The sequence below is a fragment of the Panthera onca genome, chromosome A1 (assembly GCF_046562875.1).
Source record: "Panthera onca isolate mPanOnc1 chromosome A1, mPanOnc1 haplotype 2, whole genome shotgun sequence".
Classification (NCBI taxonomy): Eukaryota; Metazoa; Chordata; class Mammalia; order Carnivora; family Felidae; genus Panthera; species Panthera onca.
In genome coordinates this window covers 26,024,481-26,043,507 of record NC_138339.1, presented here as the reverse complement: position 1 = coordinate 26,043,507, position 19,027 = coordinate 26,024,481, and the positions used below count along the sequence as shown (strand labels likewise).

The window sequence follows — 19,027 nt, the reverse complement described above, 5'->3', positions numbered from 1 at the left end:
AAACTATCACACAGTGACAGGTCAAAATGCAGTGTTCCTGAAGGTCATCAAAAAAGAGAAAAAGGGAAGGACTTGGCTGAGCACGTCCAGTTCTTTCTCCCAAATTCATTAATTATAGACATCTCTCCTTCCCATAGAGAGGTGTGAATAAAGGGACAGGGATGTTACTCTAATTAAATCCCCTCTCATTGGAAATAGGAGGCCAGAAGAGAAATGAAGTTTCCCCCAACATATAGTATGGGCTTACCAGAGTTTATTTAACACTTCCTCCATTGATGGATATTTAGATTCTTTCTAGGCTTTCACACAACAAACGAGTGTCAGAGAAGATCCTGTATGTTTCACCGTGCACACATGTAAGTTTCCTCAGGCAAGCTACCTGGAAGTGAATGTCTAGGTTGAATGTATAAACATTAAAAAATTTAATAAATACTGAGAATTTGCTTTCCAAAAAGGCTATACATGGTTTACATTTAAGCCAGAATGTGTAAACACCTGTTTCCCCACATCTTCATCAATGTTGGTTCTAACTGACCTTTTAAATTTTTGCCAATATGATAGGTAAAAAAGATATCTTTGTTTTGGTTTACAATATATGATTCTATCACTGGGGAGAATGAGAATCATTTTTAAAAGATTTTTTTCATGTTTATTTATTTTTGAGAGAGAGAGAGAACAAGCAGGGAAGGGGCAGAGAGAGAGGGAGACACAGAGTCTGAAGCAGGCTCCAGGGTCTCAGCTGTCAGCACAGAGCCCAACGCAGGGCTCAAACTCACAAACCATGAGATCATGACCTGAGCCAAAGTTGGACACTCAGCTGACTGAGTCACCCAGACACCTAGAGAATGAGCATCTTTTTATGTTTGCTGGACATTTGTATTTCCTCTTCACAGAATTATCTGTTCATTTCCTTTGCCCATACTTCTCTTAGGTTATCTTTTCCTTATTCATTTGGCATTCTTTGTACATTTTGGATGCTAATATTTTGCCTTTTATATTTGTGACAATTACTCTTTCTAGCTTTGTAAGTTGTGCAGCTTTGGTGGTACAGAAATTTTATTTTTAGCAGGTTGTCATAATTTACTTTTTTAAAAAACTTCATTGTTTCTGCATTATTTTGTTGATTAAGTAAGTTTTACTATGTCAAGATCCTTCCGTATTTCTTTCTTCCCCATTTTATTCAAATACTTTTATGATTTTGCTTTTGAAATAAATGTAAAAATCCATCAGGAACTTGCAATGGAGGTAAGGAAATCATTTTATTTAGTTTTTTACCGAATAGCTAATTTTCCATTTGTTCCCCCACTGATTTAAAATGCCATCTTTATCAGGACGCCTGGGTGGCTTAGTTGGTTAAGCGTCTGACTCTTGATTTTGGCTCAGGTCTTGATCTTATGGTGGTAAGTTTGAGCCCTGCATCAGGTTCTGTGCTGACATCGCGGAGGCTGCTTGGGATTCTCTCTCTCCCTTTCTCTGTCCCTCCCCACCATGCACGTGTGCTCGCTCTCTCTCTCTAAAATAATAAAGTATATGCTTCAATGTCTTAAAAATAAATAAATAAATAAAATGCCATCTTTATCAATTACTGTCTTCCCCTGCTTGCACAGGTCCTGACGTGATTCTAACAGAGCTGGATAACTGGCTTCCTTGTCTATTACAGATTGGAAGCAAGAAAATAAATCAAGGACTTTATTTTAGAAAACAAGTCAAATGATGGCAAAAGGAAGTGAAAGCTGAACACAAAGAACACAGGTAAACAAAAGAGAGGAAGCTTTGTTGTTTTGCACAATAATAGATAAATATCCCAAGTCTTGAAGAAAAGACTGAAGAAGGTCACCTGGGTGACTCATCAGTTGAGTTTCTGACTCCTGATCTCAACTCAAGTCTTGACCTCAGGGTTGTGAATTCAAGCCCTGCATTGGGCTCCACACTAGGTGAGAAGCCTACTTTTAAAAAAAGAAAAAAAAAAAAGAAGAAGAAAGAAAGAAAAGACTGGATTATGTTTAGGCCCTTTTGAATTAAAAAAAAATTTTTTTAATGTTTATTTTTGAGAGAGATAGAGAGAGAAGTGGGGGGAGGGGCAGAGAGAGAGAAGGAGACAGAATCCGAAGCAGGCTCCAGGCTCTGAGCTGTCAGCATAGAGCCCGACGTGGGGCTTGAACCCATGAACCACGAGATCATGACCTGAGCCAAAGTTAGACGCTTAACCAACTGAGCCACCCAGGCATCCTGCCCTTTTGGTTTTCAAAACAGTTAACAAATTACATATTTTAAAACAATATCTATTTTTTTAAAGTGGTCGAAATAAACACTGTTTTAGCACTTGAAGGGGCAAGTTTCCATCACATGGAATTATCAGCTGCATGGGACCTTGATTCACATACTATGTGGGTACACTGAGTGTTGCTGTAATTCTTAGATATGAAAAGAAGCCACGGTGGAACCAACCTCATAAATGCAGAGCAAGGAAGATCTTACCTGCAATTTTAAACAAACCTGAAAAAGACCTAGGAGCTTTATTTTTCCATGCCAGGCCTAGTTGCTACATTCACTGCCTGAGCACACAGCCCCCTTTACATTACAATTTGCAAACTCTACGTGCTCAAGTTCTCAGCCTTGGTGCTTCCTGCCAGAGACAGAAATGCCTGGCCCTGTAATTTGAGCTTCCACAGGCTCATATTTTAGCCTGGGGGCAAAAATCAAGGAGGCTCGAATTTTAGCCTAGAGGGTAAAAATCAAGGAATATGTATCAAAGTAACAGTAACAAAGGAACGATTCTGGCTGCGTGCCCCTACCTTTGAGATTTTAAGCTTCTCATTCAAGATGTTTCCATGGTAACTCACTTGTGCCTCCAAACAGCCTTGATGGGCCCTGTAGGAGATTGGGTTACTGCTCCTTCACTTCCTCCCTGCAAAAAAGGAAACATCCACAGCCTTTGCCTCAAGACCTTATAGGGTCTCCCAGTGCAGTACCTTTTCATGCCCCACTGATGTCGGGCTTGACTCTAGTTTGTTTGTCAACAGAATGTTAATGAACATCACCTATGCAGAGGCTTTAAATGTGCTTACAAGGTCTGGCTTGACTTGGTTTGGCTTCTTGGACCTCAGCCATCCGCTGTGAGAAGTTGCTGATCCCGGCTTAAGAGACATGGGGAGTTAACTTGAACCAGACTCAGCCTGAAGCCTATATTGGGACCTATAGTGAGAAACATAAATGTGGTGTTGATGTTGATATAAGCCTCTGAAATTTGAGTTTATTTGTTTATGCAAAACCATTGCAATAAAACCTGACTGATCCAGCCCCTACTTTTTAGAAGTAGAATTGCTCTAAAATATATAATGTATTACCTGTCTTAAAAATCGAAGGGTCTTCAACGTAATTCAATCCAGCCCCTTGTTGGGCACATCCCTGGTGTTTACCATGCAGCTGGTGTGTCATTCCAATAGTCCTTACTCACCAGACACATGCTGTGACTCTTGCTGCACGGGTCTTCACTCTCCCCACCATGGCTGGTGTCCCCACCACCCCCTGTAACATCTCCCATGTCTCTGTGGTCACAGGTAAGGTACAACTCCGCTCAGCTCCCACTGAAGTGAAACGCTTACTTTCTTCCAACCTGGGTTAAATTGTACAAGGTCACAAAATAGAGCCACCCTACGCTGCTGTCTGCAGCTCTGAAGCTTAACTAATTTTTTCTTTTTAGCACAAGACTCCTCGCCCCAGGAGATAGTTGCAAGATAGCTGGACCTAAAGATCATTTGAGACTCTGGGCTGCCTTTAAACCCTCTCTCCTCAGCAACCTCAACAGTGTCCCAGGGCAAGTAGGAGTGCTCCTGTTGGGGTGGGCTGCATTCCTCTCAGAATACCATCAGGAAGGTTAAGGCAAAGTTAATGATCTCTGATTGAATGTGGTACAGCCCTGGGGTGTCAGTCCCCATGTACCAGGCACCAGGCTCTTGTGAGAGAACAATCCCTGGTAACACATGTGGAAATTCACATGAACTCCATAGCACACGCCTGCACTCTGACATTCGAAGCAGAATAACAGACTGGTATTTCCTTTTTTCTTTTCTTTTCTTTTCTTTTCTTTTCTTTATCTTAAGTTTATTTATTTTGAGACAGACAGAGAGAGAGAGAGAGAGAGAGAGCACTTCATCAGGGGAGGGACAGAGAGACAGGGAGAGAGAGAATCCCAAGCAGCCTCTGAGCTGTCATCACATAGCCTGACACGGAACTAGATCTCACAACTGTGAGATCATGACCTGAGCTGAAATCAAGAGTTGGAGGCTTAGGAGCGCCTGGGTGGCTCAGTCAGTTAAGCATCTGATTTCAGTTCGGGTCATGATTTCACTGTTTGTGGGTTTAAGCCCTGCATTGGGCTTTGTGCTGATGGCCCAGAGCCTGAAGCCTGCTTCACATTTTGTTTCCCTCTCTCTCTGCCCCTCCCCTGTTCATGCTCTGTCTCTCTCTGTCTCTCTCTGTCTCTGTCTATCTCTCTCTCTCTCAAAAATAAATAAACATTAAAAAAAAAAAAGAAAGAATCATAGGTTTAACTGACTGATCCACCCAGGTGCCCCCGGGCTGACATTTTCATTTTCCCATTCTTAGAGAAGATAAGTCTGTATCAGATTAATCTTGGAAGATTCATTCATTCATTCGCTCAACAAATACTTATTCACCTACTGAGTTAAGCCCTAGAGATAGAACAGTGAAAGGCATAAAGTCCTTGCCCCTGTGAATCTTATACTCCTGGGAGGAGGAGGGGAAGGAAATAGAAAACAAAGAAATAAACACATAAACATATCATTTTAAGTGGTGATAAGTGCTATACAAAAGAAGGAGGGTAAATGATAAGAAGAGTTAGGGCTCTTTCACATAGGGCAGAGAGAAAGCATCTCTGAGAACCTAACATCTAGGTAGGCACTGGAATCAAGGGAGGGAACAAGCCATAAAGTTTTAAGAAAGAACCATCTAGAATGAGAAGAGCAAATACTAGGACCTGAGGTTTGAGCAAACATTCAAAGAACATCATAAAAGCCAGTGGCTAGAGGAGAATGAGCCAAGAGGAGCGGGAAACAGAGGGTAGACAGGGGTTCAGGTCCTAGAGGAGATTGTCAGCCATGTGAGGAATTTGAACTTTATTACAAGTAGAAGAGGAAGCCACTAGAGAGACTTGAGAGGGAAATAGGGAGGTGACTTATAATCTGATTAATATCTTTAAAACCTAATCTTCACCAATACAAAAGACAAGTTGGAAGCTTACTGCAGTAGCCCAGATGAGAGATATTAGTGGCTTGGACCAAGTGGTAGTGGTACAATGATGAGCAGGACTCAGATTTGAGGAATATTTCAAGGTAGGGTCCATAAGACTTAGTAAGCAACTGGATGTGGAGAGTAAAGAAAAGAGAAGCATCAGGGAGGACTTCTTGGGAAGGGCAGGGTGTGGTGGGGTGTGTCTTGAGGAAACAACTCAAGCCCTGATGCACGGTAGCTGAAGAGCTGAAGCTCATTTCTTTATTGAGATGAGAATGTTCACGAAAACAGCTGAATATTTCAGTTGGCAATGAGGAGAGAGGCCTCGGCTGGAGGTGTGAACCCGGGAATCATCACCTTTTAGATGAGTGTGAAGCTGTGAAGCAGGGTGAACTCTTGAGGGAGAAAATGTAGTAAGAGAAGGTAGTTGAGGAGAGTCTGATGTATCTGGAGTCTCACAATCTGGAAGACGTCCTAAAAAATGTAGATAGTTCTCCATTTGGATGTAATGGTGGATTCATGTTCTCAAGGGCAGGGGCCCTGTCTTAATCATCTTGGTGACCCTTCCAGGTTTTCATAAGTCCTGGTGTCTGGCCCCTGTCTCTATAGCAGGGAGAGTCTCAACTGAGGTTTCAGCTGGGAACCTGAAGGAGCAAAACCAACTCAGGACTGAGTTGCAGCCAGAAACCAGAGGTGAGCTGATAATTTACTTTGTGTCATACGTGGTACGAGTTTGGTTCTGTGACCAGAATGACAATTATGTTGTGTGGGAGGAGGAAAATGGAGATGAAAATTTCTTAGCATTTGAAATTTTCAACTATCTTTCGAGTGAACCTCTGAGTTTTTAAATAAGTCTTTTATGGTTGATAGGGTAGAAATAATTACCTACAATGAAATTTTGCTGAACATATTATAATTTTTTAAATATTTTTATTTGTGGAGAATTTCCAACTCACACAAAAGTAGATCAAATAGTATAATGAGCCCTCTCTGTATCACTTAATCCCCAAAATTATCAACCCATGACAATCCTGCCCCATCCACATCTTCATCCACTTTCTCTCTTGCCAAATTATTTTGAAGTAAATCTCAGACATAACATTATTTCATCCTTAAAATTTTGAGTACGTTTCTTTAAAAGATAGTTTTTAGGGGCACCTGGGTGGCTCAGTCGGTTAAGCATCAGACTCAGCTCAAGTCATGATCTCGTGTGGTTCGTGGGTTCGAGCCCCAGGTCAGGCTCTGTGCTGACAGCTCAGAGCCTGGAGCCTGCTTTGGATTCTGTGTCTCCCTCTCTATCTGCCCCTCCCCTGCTCGTGCTCTATCTCAGTCTCTCTCTCTCTCTTAAAAATAAATAAATATTAAAAAAATTTTTTTTAAGATAAGTTTTTAGGGGCCCCTGGGTGGCTCAGTTGGTTAAGCATCTGACTCTTGATTTCGGCTCAGGTCATGATCTCCTGGTTTGTCAGTCCAAGCCCTGCATCAGGCTCCGTGCTGCCAGTACAGAGGCTGCTTGAGATTCTCTCTCTCCCTCAGATTCTCTCTCCGTTCCCCGCACCATTCACAGTCTCCTTCTCTTTCTCAAAATAAATACATAAAATTTAATTAAGTAAATAAAAGTTAAGCTTTTATTGATTTATTTTATTAAAAAATGTTTTTAATCTTCACTTATTTTTGAGACAGAGAGAGAGACAGAGCGCAAGCAGGGGGATGGCAGAGAGAGAGAGAGCAAGACACAGAATCTGAAGAAGGCTCCAGGCTCTGAGCTGTCAGCACAGAGCCCGACCTGGGGCTCGAACCCACGAACCACACAAAATCATGACTTGAGCAGAGTCTGATGCTTAACCGACTGAGCCACCCAGGTGCCCCTAAAAGATAAGCTCTTAAAACATAACCACAACACAACCATTACACTTTTAAAAAGTGTCTTAATAATGTCAAATGTCCCACCAGTGCTTAAATTTCCAATTGTCTCATAAATACTATGGATTTTTCTTTTTTCACTTTTTGAATTTTTTTTTCTTCTTTTTCTTCTTCTTTTTTTTTTTAAATGGGATCCAAATAATGTCCACACATTGCAAATGGTTGCTATGTTTTTAAAAATCTCTTTTAATCATAGGATTTTCTTCTACTTCTTTTTATAACACTTCCAATTTATCTGTTGAAGAAACTAGGTTGTTTATGCTGAATAGTTTCCAATAGTCATGGATTTTGCTTATTGTATCACATGGTTTATTAAACATGTTCCTTTGTCCTCTGCATTTTCTATAACTGGTAGTTGGAATTGGATCATTATTTTTAATACAACATTTTTTAATATAAATATTTTGAAAAAGCACCAAAAAATATAGAAAAGCACCATTTACTCAAAGTTCCACCATCCTTTTGAAGAGTAGAGAATAGATGGAAGTTCTCCCTTCCCGTCCTGGAATCACACCTTTCAGGAGTAACCACAGGTAACAATTTGGGACTTGGAGTATATAGTTCCAATTCAAAAATGAAGAAGTAGTGATGGTTAATTTTATGTGTCAACTTGACTGGGTCATGGGGTGCCCAGACTTTTGGTCTAAGCTTATTCCGGGTAAGTCTGTGCGGTGTTTTTGGATAAGATTAGCATTTGAATCAGTAGACTGGGTAAAGCAGATTGCCCCCCTCCCCCCGCATGTAGATGCCCTTCATCGAATCAACAATAGAAGAAAATACACTGACCCTCTTTCAGGTAAAAAGGAATTTCTCTTGCCTGATTGCTTGAGCTGGGACTGGTCTTTTTCCAGCCTTTGGACTCAAACTGAAACATTGGTTTTTGAGCCTCTGGGCTTTTCTTCTGGTTCTTAGGCCTTTGGACTTTGTCTGGAATTACACATCACCTCTCCTGGCCCTCCAACTTGCCAGCTGAAGATCTTGAGACTTCTTATCCTCCATAATTGCATGAGCCAATTCCTTATAATAAGTATATATGTCATATATCATCCATATATGATATACATACATATCTCCTATTGGTTCTGTTCCTCTGGAAAACCCAATACAGAAGACTAAGCAGAAAGAATGGAATTTGAGCTAACCTTGAAGGCTGGGTGGCATTTAAATGGTTAAAGACAAGGGGAGATAGTATGCCAGGAAAGCAAAGTGGAAGTGTCTGGAATATGAATATGTTACGTGGGGTTCAGAGGGGAGGTTGGGCAGACTGCAGCTAAGATTTGGGATTGTTGAGTTATGCAGAGTTTTGGAGGCCAGGGTAAGGAATAAGTACACTGTCCCACAGGCAAACAAGAATCATTGTCTACTCTTAACAAGATAAAGAGGCAGGTATTAAAGAAGTCCAATGTGTATGCAAAACGGCTCAAAGCAGTAGGATTTGCTGGGCAAGTTCCACTGTGGAATTCTGAAGGAACCCAAGATTCTCATTATCAACCGGGTGTCAGAAGGGTCACATACACGTTAAGAAATGCATTTGCGGGGCGCCCGGGTGGCTCCGTCGGTTAAGCGTCCGACTCTCGATTTCTGCTCAGGTCATGATCTCACGAACTGTGAAATGGAGCCCCGAGTCAGGCTCTGTACACGGAGCCTGCTTGGGATTCTCTCCTGTCTCCCTCTGCCCCTCCCTCGTGCTCACATGCACACGCGTGCTCTCTCTCTTTCTCTCAAAATAAATAAAGCAAACTTAACAAAAAAAAAGGAAGAAAGAAAGAGATACATTTGGGAACCCTCCAAAAGGGAGCTACAAGGTAAATGAGGGCTGTCCAGAGCTGTACCTCAGCATAGACACACACTCAACACCTTGGCTCTGTGACTCTCCTGCTTTCCACTTCTTTTGGCTCTCTGGTTCTCATCCTTAGAATGCACCTGTATCTGTGTCTCCTTGACTTCTGGTGCATTCTGGTTGCCAGTCCTTGCTCAAGAGTTTGCTTTGTGTCTGTGCTTATCTGCTTGGCTTACATGAGAGGCAAAATTGGGTACAGTGGTTAAGTATCTATGCAGCCATATTGTTGACATGTAAATCCCAGCTCTGCCTCGTCACTCAGTCAGTAGACTGCTTTCCTCAGTCGGCTGATTCAAAGATGTTAACCTCATCCAAAAACACCCTCACAGCATATCCGGAATAAGGTCTGGCCAAATGTCTGTGCACCCTACAACCAAGTCAAGGTGACACAGAGTGTGATCTGAGGCAAGCGTGACCTCTTCCTGAGCCTCAGTTTCCTCATCTGTAAAGTGGGGAGAGTACTAGCAACTTACATGACAGGATTAAAAAGATGACACATGTTCTCCTGTCTCTCTGCCCCTTCCCCTGCTCTCACTCTGTCTCTCTCTCTGAAAAATAAATAAACATTAAAAAAAAATTTAGGGAGTATGGGCTAAATGGGTAAGGGGCATTAAGGAATCTACTCCTGAAATCATTGTTGCACTATATGCTAACTAACTTGGGTGTAAATTAAAAAAAGAAAAGAAAAGAAAAAGAAAAAAAATTTAAAGACAATACAGCACATGTGTAGTGCTTAGAACAGGCTTAACTCAACAGTAAGTTATTTTTTATTAAAACATACGCAAAACATGTGGTCTCTGCCACCACTGCTCTATTCCGCTGCTGAAGTAACCCGTGGCCCTGAATGTCTGCCTTTTCTATCCAGAGCTGTGTGCTGCACTCACTCAGAGAGCTTCCCTGGGAATATGCTGGATTTCTGCACTTGCTAAGCTGGTTTTCCATCCCTCGCCCCCAGCTAACTGAGCACCTGCAATGGGAGAAGAGATGCATGGTATCTGTCCCTGTCACTGCTCAGCTGTGGGCCTTGAGGCCTTTTTCCAGCAGGCTGAGCTGACCCTGACCGAGAATGGAAGGGTACTGGGAATACCCAAGCCACCACGGAAAGGATCTGGAATCCATCAGGCTGCCACAGGCCTAGCATCTGCTGTGCTTGAACTTCTCAAACCCCTAAGCCACAAGCATGCCCCTTTAAGCCTCAGGGCTCTGCCTCTACCTCCCATTCCTGGGCTGGAGTAAGAGTTGTCCCCTAGACAAGTCAGGAGTGTATGTGACACCCTGCCCTCTCTGGCCCAAAAGGGCTCTCCCCTGTTTTCCTCTAAAGGCTTTATTGACTTTTCCTTTCACATTTAAATTTGCAATCCAGCTGAAATTGATCCTGCCTTTAGTTCAAACGTTCTGCCTAGAACTGAATTGAAAATGGTTGGATTTCCTTCATGAGACAATGGTGTCTGTCCAGACTATTCCCGCACTTCCTGCTTCTTCACCTTCCAGAGCTGAGTTTGTTTCCATCCAGTTCCGAGCCTGATCCTCCAGGTTTCCTGCTATGCATGTGAGCTTTCTATAACCTCTTCCAAAGTTCCCTGTGGATTTCATCAGCCAGAGTTTGTTTCTACTGCTTGTGATCAAAGATCCTTAATTTTTATACCCCCAGAGAAGTGAATGACTGAGGTCCAGCTATCTGGGGTGAAGGTGGTGGAAATGAAAACATTTGAAGATATCAAGTGAAAAAGTATGTAGATTACTATTGGTGAAATTCTAATCTATCACATTTACTTTCTTTATTCAGGGGACTAGAAATACCCATCCCTAGGACTTGCCTAGGAATTGGGCAACATAGATAACTGTGAAGTTGTTTGTGATGGAGACAGTAGGCATTGGTGAACAAAGAATGCATGCACGGGGAACTCAGGAAATTTCCAATAGGCTACTGTACATGGTCATAAGTTGTAGACTTTTTGGGATACAGCAGGTCTTTTTATGGCAGAAGCAAGGCCACCCACACTCAGCCTATCCTATGATGGCTAAGATAATCAAGGACATTGTCTGTGCGTACAGCCCATTCACTAGGAGTCCCAAGCTCTGGAGGTCCATGAAGGAGAATGTGAGAGAATGTCAGGCCTGACTGGCTAGAGAAACATGATTTCACTATGGCTGAGAGTACCATAATCACATCTTTGGTATCTCCTGCAACCGACATATTCCCCAGGCTACTACCAAGCTGGGACCACCTAATCATCCCACAGAGAAGGAATGGCAGACACTATTTATAGCCTACTTGGCAGCTGTTATGAATAGAATGTTTGTGTCCCCCACACACCCAACGCCTTCCCATTCATATGTTGAAGACTTAACCCCCAATGTGATAATATTTGAAGATGAAGCCTTTGGGAAGTAATTAGGGTTAGAAGAGGTCACGAGAGTGGTGCCCTCATGATGGAATCAATGCCTTTACAAGAAGAGACTTTGGAAAAGTTGCTCTCTTTCTCTCTCTCTCTGCCCCTCTCTCCCATCACACATGCCTAGGAAAGGGAAAGCATGTGAGAGCACAGCATGCCTGTTTCCAAACAAGAAGAAAACACTTAACAGAAACTGAACCCTGCTGCACCTTGACATTGGACTTTATGGCCTCCAATTTGCTGTTGCTTAAGCCACCCAGTCTACAGTATTGTTATGGTAGCCCTCGCAGACTAATACAACAGCCATTCTCTTTCTTTCCTAACAGAACCTTATTTTGTAATGGGTGGAAACCTCTGGAAAAAGAAGCCCAGGGGATCAACAATTATTTGTGTAAGACAATCATTGTGCTACTATTCCCCGTTTTCAATAATGGGTTTAGGGGTAGGCACATCAATCAATTATGGTCAATGAGATGGGAAAGAAAATTGGCTACAGATAAAAAACCATTAAAAAAAAAAATCCTTTTTCCTCTGCCCCTTGTTTCCTCTGGCAGAGTTGGAACATCAGCCGCCATCTTGTGACCAGGAGAAAACATATATGAGGAAGAAAAGCTAATGGGCTTTCACCCTGATGATGGTGAAGCCAAGGGTGTTTAATGATACTAAGCCATTTAACCAATCCTGAGACTTTGTGTTAAGTAAGCAATAAATGTCCTTATTGTTCATACTTACTGGTCAGCTTCGTGTTATTTGAAGCTGAATGTAATCTCACTAATACTGGAGGCTACCAGACTTCTCCCCAGGCAAGCTGAATTCCAACAGCCATTTAGCCAACGGAAGACTGCATCATGTCTCTATGCCTGTGATACAGGTTTTTGGCAAAACGGTATTCTCCTTTTGGATTATGGAGCAAGACGCCATAATCATTAAGAGGTATAAATTTGGAATAAGATGCCTGGGTTCAAATCCTGGCTTTTAAGCTTATTAACTGTGTGACCCTGGGAATGTTATTTAACCTCTCTGTGTCTTAGTTTCCTTCTCCATCAAAACCTGGGAATAATAATAGTACCTACCTCATTGGGCTGTTAAAAGAATAAAATGAGATAATGCCTGTAAAGTGCTTTGCACAGGGTTGGTGTATAGCCTGGCATATAATAATCTTTCAAATGTTAGTTATATTCCATGGCAGAAGATGAGGTAGAAGGTCTCCAGCATTCACTGCAAGAATGTCCTGCATGGTGGATTTGTGCAACTCTTGATCATACACACTGACAAATTAATGGGGCCCTCTTTTCTGGAACATCTGGAGTCTTATTTATGAAAACAAAGTAGGCAGGTGGCACCTGGGTAACTCAATTGGTTAAGCCACCAATTCCTGGTTTCAGCTTAGGTCATGATCTCATGGCTCGTGAGTTCAAGCCCAACATCAGGCTCTGCACTGACAGTGTGCAGACTGCTTGGGATTCTGTCTGCCTCTCTCTCTCTGCCCCTCCCGCACTTGCTCTCTATCTCTCTCTCTCTAAAAAATAAATACATAAACATAAAAACAAAACAAAGCGGGGCTCTCAGGGCAGAGGTAGGGACATAGCTTGAAATTGCAGGCATAATTTTCACTTGTTTGTCCAAGAACATTACCAATCTCCTCTGATAGACCCTCAACCTCAGGCACCAACCACAAAACAACCCAAATCTTCATTAAGATTTCAGGGAGGCTAATTTGAGACAGGTCTACAGTGCAGTGAGTGGAGAAGCTCTGAAGACCTGAGAGAGCTTATTCAAATTGCTATGCCCAACAAATTACATTGATGCACAGATGATTCTTGACCAAAGTATTGCTGTTTCCTGGGGGAATATTGGAAAACTGTGGTTATTGCAATGACACCACTAGCATATAATGGTCAGGGGCCACAGATGTTAGACACCCTGCAATACACAGGGCAGTCCTGGACCACAGTGGATTGTCTTACCTCCTGCATGACTTTATATCAAGTTGGACGTTCATGTACGTGTAAAGCAAGTTTGTAATGATTTAAGCCTATAATCTAAGTTGGCTTTGACAAATACAAAATATTTTTGCATAGTTTTAACATGCTCTAGATTTGAAAGAGATGTCATTATTGTGTAAATAGAAGGATGGTTGTATTGTGTTCTATTTAAAACTCTAGCACAGAGTTTTTTACCATTTCAGAAAAGCACATCACCAGTGCCCGAGTAATTAGCCAATTATGTTACCTGATGCCATCTGAACCTGCAACTGCTGCATTCCTAGAGATTTTCACACTGGGTGCAGGAACCTGATGTACTCACTTAATGTCTTCCAGAGTAGTCATGACCAAACATTTATACGTTGAAATACACAGTCTATTAATTACACATTGTATTTTATCATACATAGTATATTCTACTATAAAGTTTCCCCCTCTCCTTTTTTCTTTATACTTCAACTAATGCATTATAGATTTTTTAAATTATAAAATTAAAATTTTGGGGCGCCTGGGTGGCTCAGTCGGTTAGGCGTCCGACTTCAGCTCAGGTCACGATCTCGCAGTCCGTGAGTTCGAGCCCCGCGTCGGGCTCTGGGCTGATGGCTCAGAGCCTGGAGCCTGCTTCCGATTCTGTGTCTCCCTCTCTCTCTGCCCCTCCCCCGTTCATGCTCTGTCTCTCTCTGTCTCAAAAATAAATAAAACGTTAAACAAAAAAAATTAAAAAAAAAATTTTATTTTAAAAGGAAAAAAATTAATTATACATGTAGTATGTACAATTTTAATTTCAGGAGATACAGAGAATGTCACAAAACCCTTGTTATGAAAAGGGGGTGTTTGGGTTTGATAAAGTGGAGAACTACTGATCTGTGGTGACTTTTTTTTAATGGAAATTTTATATTGAAGTAAACACACATACAGAAAAATGCACAAATCATGAGTGGACCACTTGATGAATTTTTTTTTTTTTTTTTTAATTTTTTTTTCAACGTTTTTTTATTTATTTTTGGGACAGAGAGAGACAGAGCATGAATGGGGGAGGGGCAGAGAGAGAGGGAGACACAGAATCGGAAACAGGCTCCAGGCTCCGAGCCATCAGCCCAGAGCCTGACGCGGGGCTCGAACTCACGGACCGCGAGATCGTGACCTGGCTGAAGTCGGACGCTTAACCGACTGCGCCACCCAGGCGCCCCGATGAATTTTTATAAATTACCCAAGTATTACAGAACTTATACATCTATAAATTAAAGTTTTATAAATTACCCATCACCTCTGATGGACTCTAATATTACCAGCTCCATAGACTTTGCCCTAATATTCTCTCCTAGTCACTTCCTACCCACTATCCTGACTTAAAACACCAGGGATTAACTTTGAGTGTTTTTGGTTAAAACTTCACATAAAAAATTATAATTATATGAGGTGATGGATGTGTTAACTAACTTTGTTGTGGTAACCATTTCACAATATATATGTGTGTCAAATCATCACATTGTACACCTTAAACTTACATATTATGTCAATTACATCTCAATAAAACTGGGGGCGGGAGAAAATTTCATGAAAATGATATATAACCTGTACTTATTTATGTCTGGCTTTTTTTCCCCCTCAGTGTTATATTTGTGAGTGCCATCTATGCTGTTGCATGTATCATTCATTCATTCTCATTGTTGATAATATTCTATCGTATGAATGTAATAGAATTTATTTTACCCATTTGACTATCGATGAATATTTGGACAGTATCCAACTTTAAACAATGTAAGTAGTTGCTCCCGTGAATATTCTTTTTTTTAAATGTTTTTATTTATTTTTGAGAGAGTGGGGGAGGGGCAGAGAGAAAGGCAGATAGAGGATCCAAAGCCGGCTCTGCACTGACAGCAGTGAGCCCAATGTGGGGCTCGAACTCATGAACTGTGAGATCAGGACCTAAGCCAAAGTAGGACACTAAACCAACTGAGCCAGCCAGGTGCCCCCTCCTATGAATATTCTTGAACATATCTTTTAGTAAACTTGTAAATATACATTTCCGCAGGCATGCCTAGGAGCAGTATCGCTGGGCAGGGCATATGTGCTTGTTGAGCTTTAATAGATACTGCCAGTTTCCTGAGGGGTTGAAGCAGTGGCATTTCCAATAGAGTTAACACAGATCCACTTGGCCCACACTCAGGTATTTAGACATTTAAATGTATTCTTCTATCCCTACCTTACATAGAACCTTGACGGTGGGGCTTTGAGGTGTGGCTGGGAGAAACCAGAAAGGTGGGAGTGTGACTACTTAGGCTTGGAGTCCTCTCTGGGAGTCCAGGAAGCCAACTGCTGCTTCAGGTCCTTGCTGGCAAGTGCAGAAGAGTCACAGCCAAGCCTAGAGGCTATGAGACTCTGGGGCTCTCACTGTGTCTCAGCGGGAAGATAACAACTCCAAGGCCTTCCCAGCAGAGAAGGGGCCTTTCAGATGCTCCTGGCCCCCAGCATAGCTGGGCTGCAGCAGTAAGGCAGGGCTGACCGCACAGGTGGAGTGTGGAGTGGGCAGAGGAACGGGAGAGGAAGGAGCAGTGTGACAGCTACGAAGCAGACCCAAGCAAGGTACGTTGGAGTGGGGGAGCCAGAGTACAAATGACTGTACTTCCAAGATGGATGCAGATGAACTTAGAACTAGATTTTTAATTAAAAAGTCATTCATTATACAAGGAAAACTTTTTTTTTTTTCCAACCACCACAAAAAGGCAAATAGTCTCTTTTGCTTCTTAGAAATTCTGGCCTTCCAGGCCCCTTCCCCAAAGTCCCTCTAGAAGCAGCCTGTGATTATGCAAGGATAGACACAAAGGGCAGAGTGTAAGAGGCACAGTCCTGAGAGATCCAGCCTCTACTTTTCCTGGTATTTCTGACATAAGGGAGAATAAGGACACTTAATATAAGTTTATTTTGCAAAGTTGGGGTTGCTATTTTTCATTTAAATCATTAATAATAAATCTCTAAGTTGAAATGAAACTGGCTTTGGAGTAGAAGTCAGGTGTGTCTGGATGTGCCACTGTGGCAAAGGAGTTGTGATCTTGCGCAAGTCACTTACCTCTCTAGACCCATTTCCTTGTGTATACAATGGAAGAATGGATTGGGTGGTATCTTATTTTACTGACTGTAAGGTGCATGGTTTGTGGGTTGTTGTTTTTTTTTCACATTTTAATATCTCTGAATTTGGAACGCATATATAACAATTACAATCAATGTTGTATTACAATTATTATTGGCAGAGTTTTTTTTTCTTTGCCGCTCTTATAATCTATAGCAGATTAGAACAGTGAAATAATTGAAGTTTACTAAAAATTTACTTCTAGCCTGGAGAGGCTTCTGGGCCCTAGGAGGGACCGGACTGTGAGACACCAGGTGCCTATGAGAACTGTTCAACATGAACTGGGTATTATCTTTTTTTTTAAAGTTTATTTATTTATTTTGAGAGGGGGAGGAGGGACAGGGGAAGAGGGGAAGAGTGAGAATCTCAATCAGGGTCTGCACTGTCAGCACAGAGCCCGATGCGGGACTCAGACTCACAATGAGACCATGATCTGAACCGTAGTCGGTTGCTTAACCGACTGAGCCACCTAGGTGCCCCAAACTGAGTTATTATCTTATCTACCAAACTTTAACATGTACACAGCAGCATTCCAAAATAGAAGTGGTACATATATATGTGTATACACACACACACACACACACACACATATATATGCGTGTGTATATATACACATATATATACGTATACATATACACGTATATGTATATACATGTATATATATGTGTATATATATACATATATATGTGTATATATACATATATATATATATATATATATATATATATATATAACCGGGCTGGAGCAATCCAGAAGGCACAAACACACTATCACAACCAGTGTCCAGAATCCCCTGTTACCTGCTCCTATTACTTTGCACTCTCTTCCTCCAGGCATCCCTGTAGCTTCTCGGGGAATTCCCTGTGATCAGTTAATGAAAGAGGCAAATTTGGAAGAATCATTGATCAATCTGTATGCCATATTGGTTCCAGCTGGAATTGGATGATTGTCCTACTGCCCGACTCAGGGTGGCCCTGACATATAATGATAAAGGAAAATCTTCCCAGAGGGCAAGATTTAGAGTGTCCACCTTATTGTCTACTTCGTGTGTAAATAAAGATAGACTGAGCATGGACCTGTATTTATTAACGAGCACTGGCTAGTAGGTTGGCCAGCTGATCAGAGACTTCAGAAAGAACAGGCCAAGGAAATGGTGACAAGATAATCCAGGGGAGAGGTTACATGGATGGACCTTTCAGAATGGTCACTGAATGTGAAATGTCCATATCCCATGTGTGGTAGGCAGAATCATGGTCCCCATATCCATTTTCCCTTACATGGCCAAAGGAATTTACAAATACTATTATGTTAAGGATTTTGAGATGAGATTATCCTGGATTTCCCGGGTGGACCTAATATAACCGCAAGGGTCCTTGTGAGAGGAATACAGGCATGTCCAAGTCAGAGGGAGATTTGAAGATGCCCTGCTGCTGGCTTTGAACATGAGGAAGGGGTCATGAGCCAAGTAATACAGGTAACCTCTAGAAGCTGGAAAAGGCAAGGGAATGGATTCTCCTCTAGAGCCTTCTAAGGGCATGCAGCCCTATTGACACTTTCACTTTAGCCCAGTGAGATTTCTGAACTAAAGAATTGTAAGATAAAATGTGTAGTTTCAGGTCAAGAAGTTTGTGGTAATTTGTTATAGCAGCAATAGGAAACTAATACACCATGTTAATGCCCATGAGAGGGTATTCCCAGCAGAGAAGGCACTCAATTAATCAGGTGGACCAGATGACCCATTTTTGGATGTCAGTCAGCCTCTTTCCCTAGCCACCCCAGTGCTAGCTTAAAGTATATACTTAGTTACTTAATCCTCAGACCAAATTTATGACATTAGTACTGTTATTATTGTCCCCATTTTATAGATGAGGAGAGCAGGGCACAAGGAGGTTGAGTAAATCAGTCAATCATATAGTCAGTAAGTAGTGGAGCCAGGATTTGAACCTAGGTCATCTGATTCTAGTACTGTACTATCCAATATGGTAGCCACTAGCCATATATGGGTATTTAAATTAAACAAAATTAGGAGAGCCTGGGTGGCTCAGTTGGTTAAGCATTTGGCTCTTGATTTCAGCTCAGTTTATAATTTCATGGTTCATGGGTTCAAGACCCACATCAGACTCTAATGGAGCCTACTTGGGATTATCTCTCTCTCTTTCTGCCTCTCTCTCTACACCCCCCCTTCTCTCTCTGCCTCTCCCCTGCTTGTGCACACGCACACTTCTCTCTCAGAATAAATAAATAAAATTTAAAAAAAAAATTAAAATTTAGTTTCTGTCACAATACACCCTTCAGCATCTCTCATTAATTTGATAACAATCTCTAAATGATCACAGCATGGCTTAGACTCTTCTCCAAGCCCCTAAATAGCTATTCTTTGTGGCTGCCTTGAGTTCTGCATGTTCTTCAGATACCTCAAAATGTGTTACTGACACAAAGAAACCCTTACAACACAGGCGTTGAGTGTTGAGACTTGGCAACAGATAACCCATGTTCACGT

At 41.8% G+C, this 19,027-nt stretch overlaps 1 long non-coding RNA gene across 2 annotated transcripts in view; it reads right to left on the bottom strand.

The window, feature by feature from the left end:
- Positions 1 to 252: 252 nt before the first annotated feature.
- Positions 253 to 19,027, bottom strand: part of LOC132680108 (uncharacterized) — a 30,502-nt gene continuing 11,727 nt past the window's right edge. For both annotated transcript variants that reach the window (XR_013554709.2, XR_013554710.2), the window contains 3 exons: positions 3,069 to 3,195; positions 2,796 to 2,908; positions 253 to 379 (listed from right to left, as the gene is read on the bottom strand). This is a non-coding gene — a long non-coding RNA (uncharacterized LOC132680108). The remainder of the gene's footprint in view (positions 380 to 2,795; positions 2,909 to 3,068; positions 3,196 to 19,027) is intronic.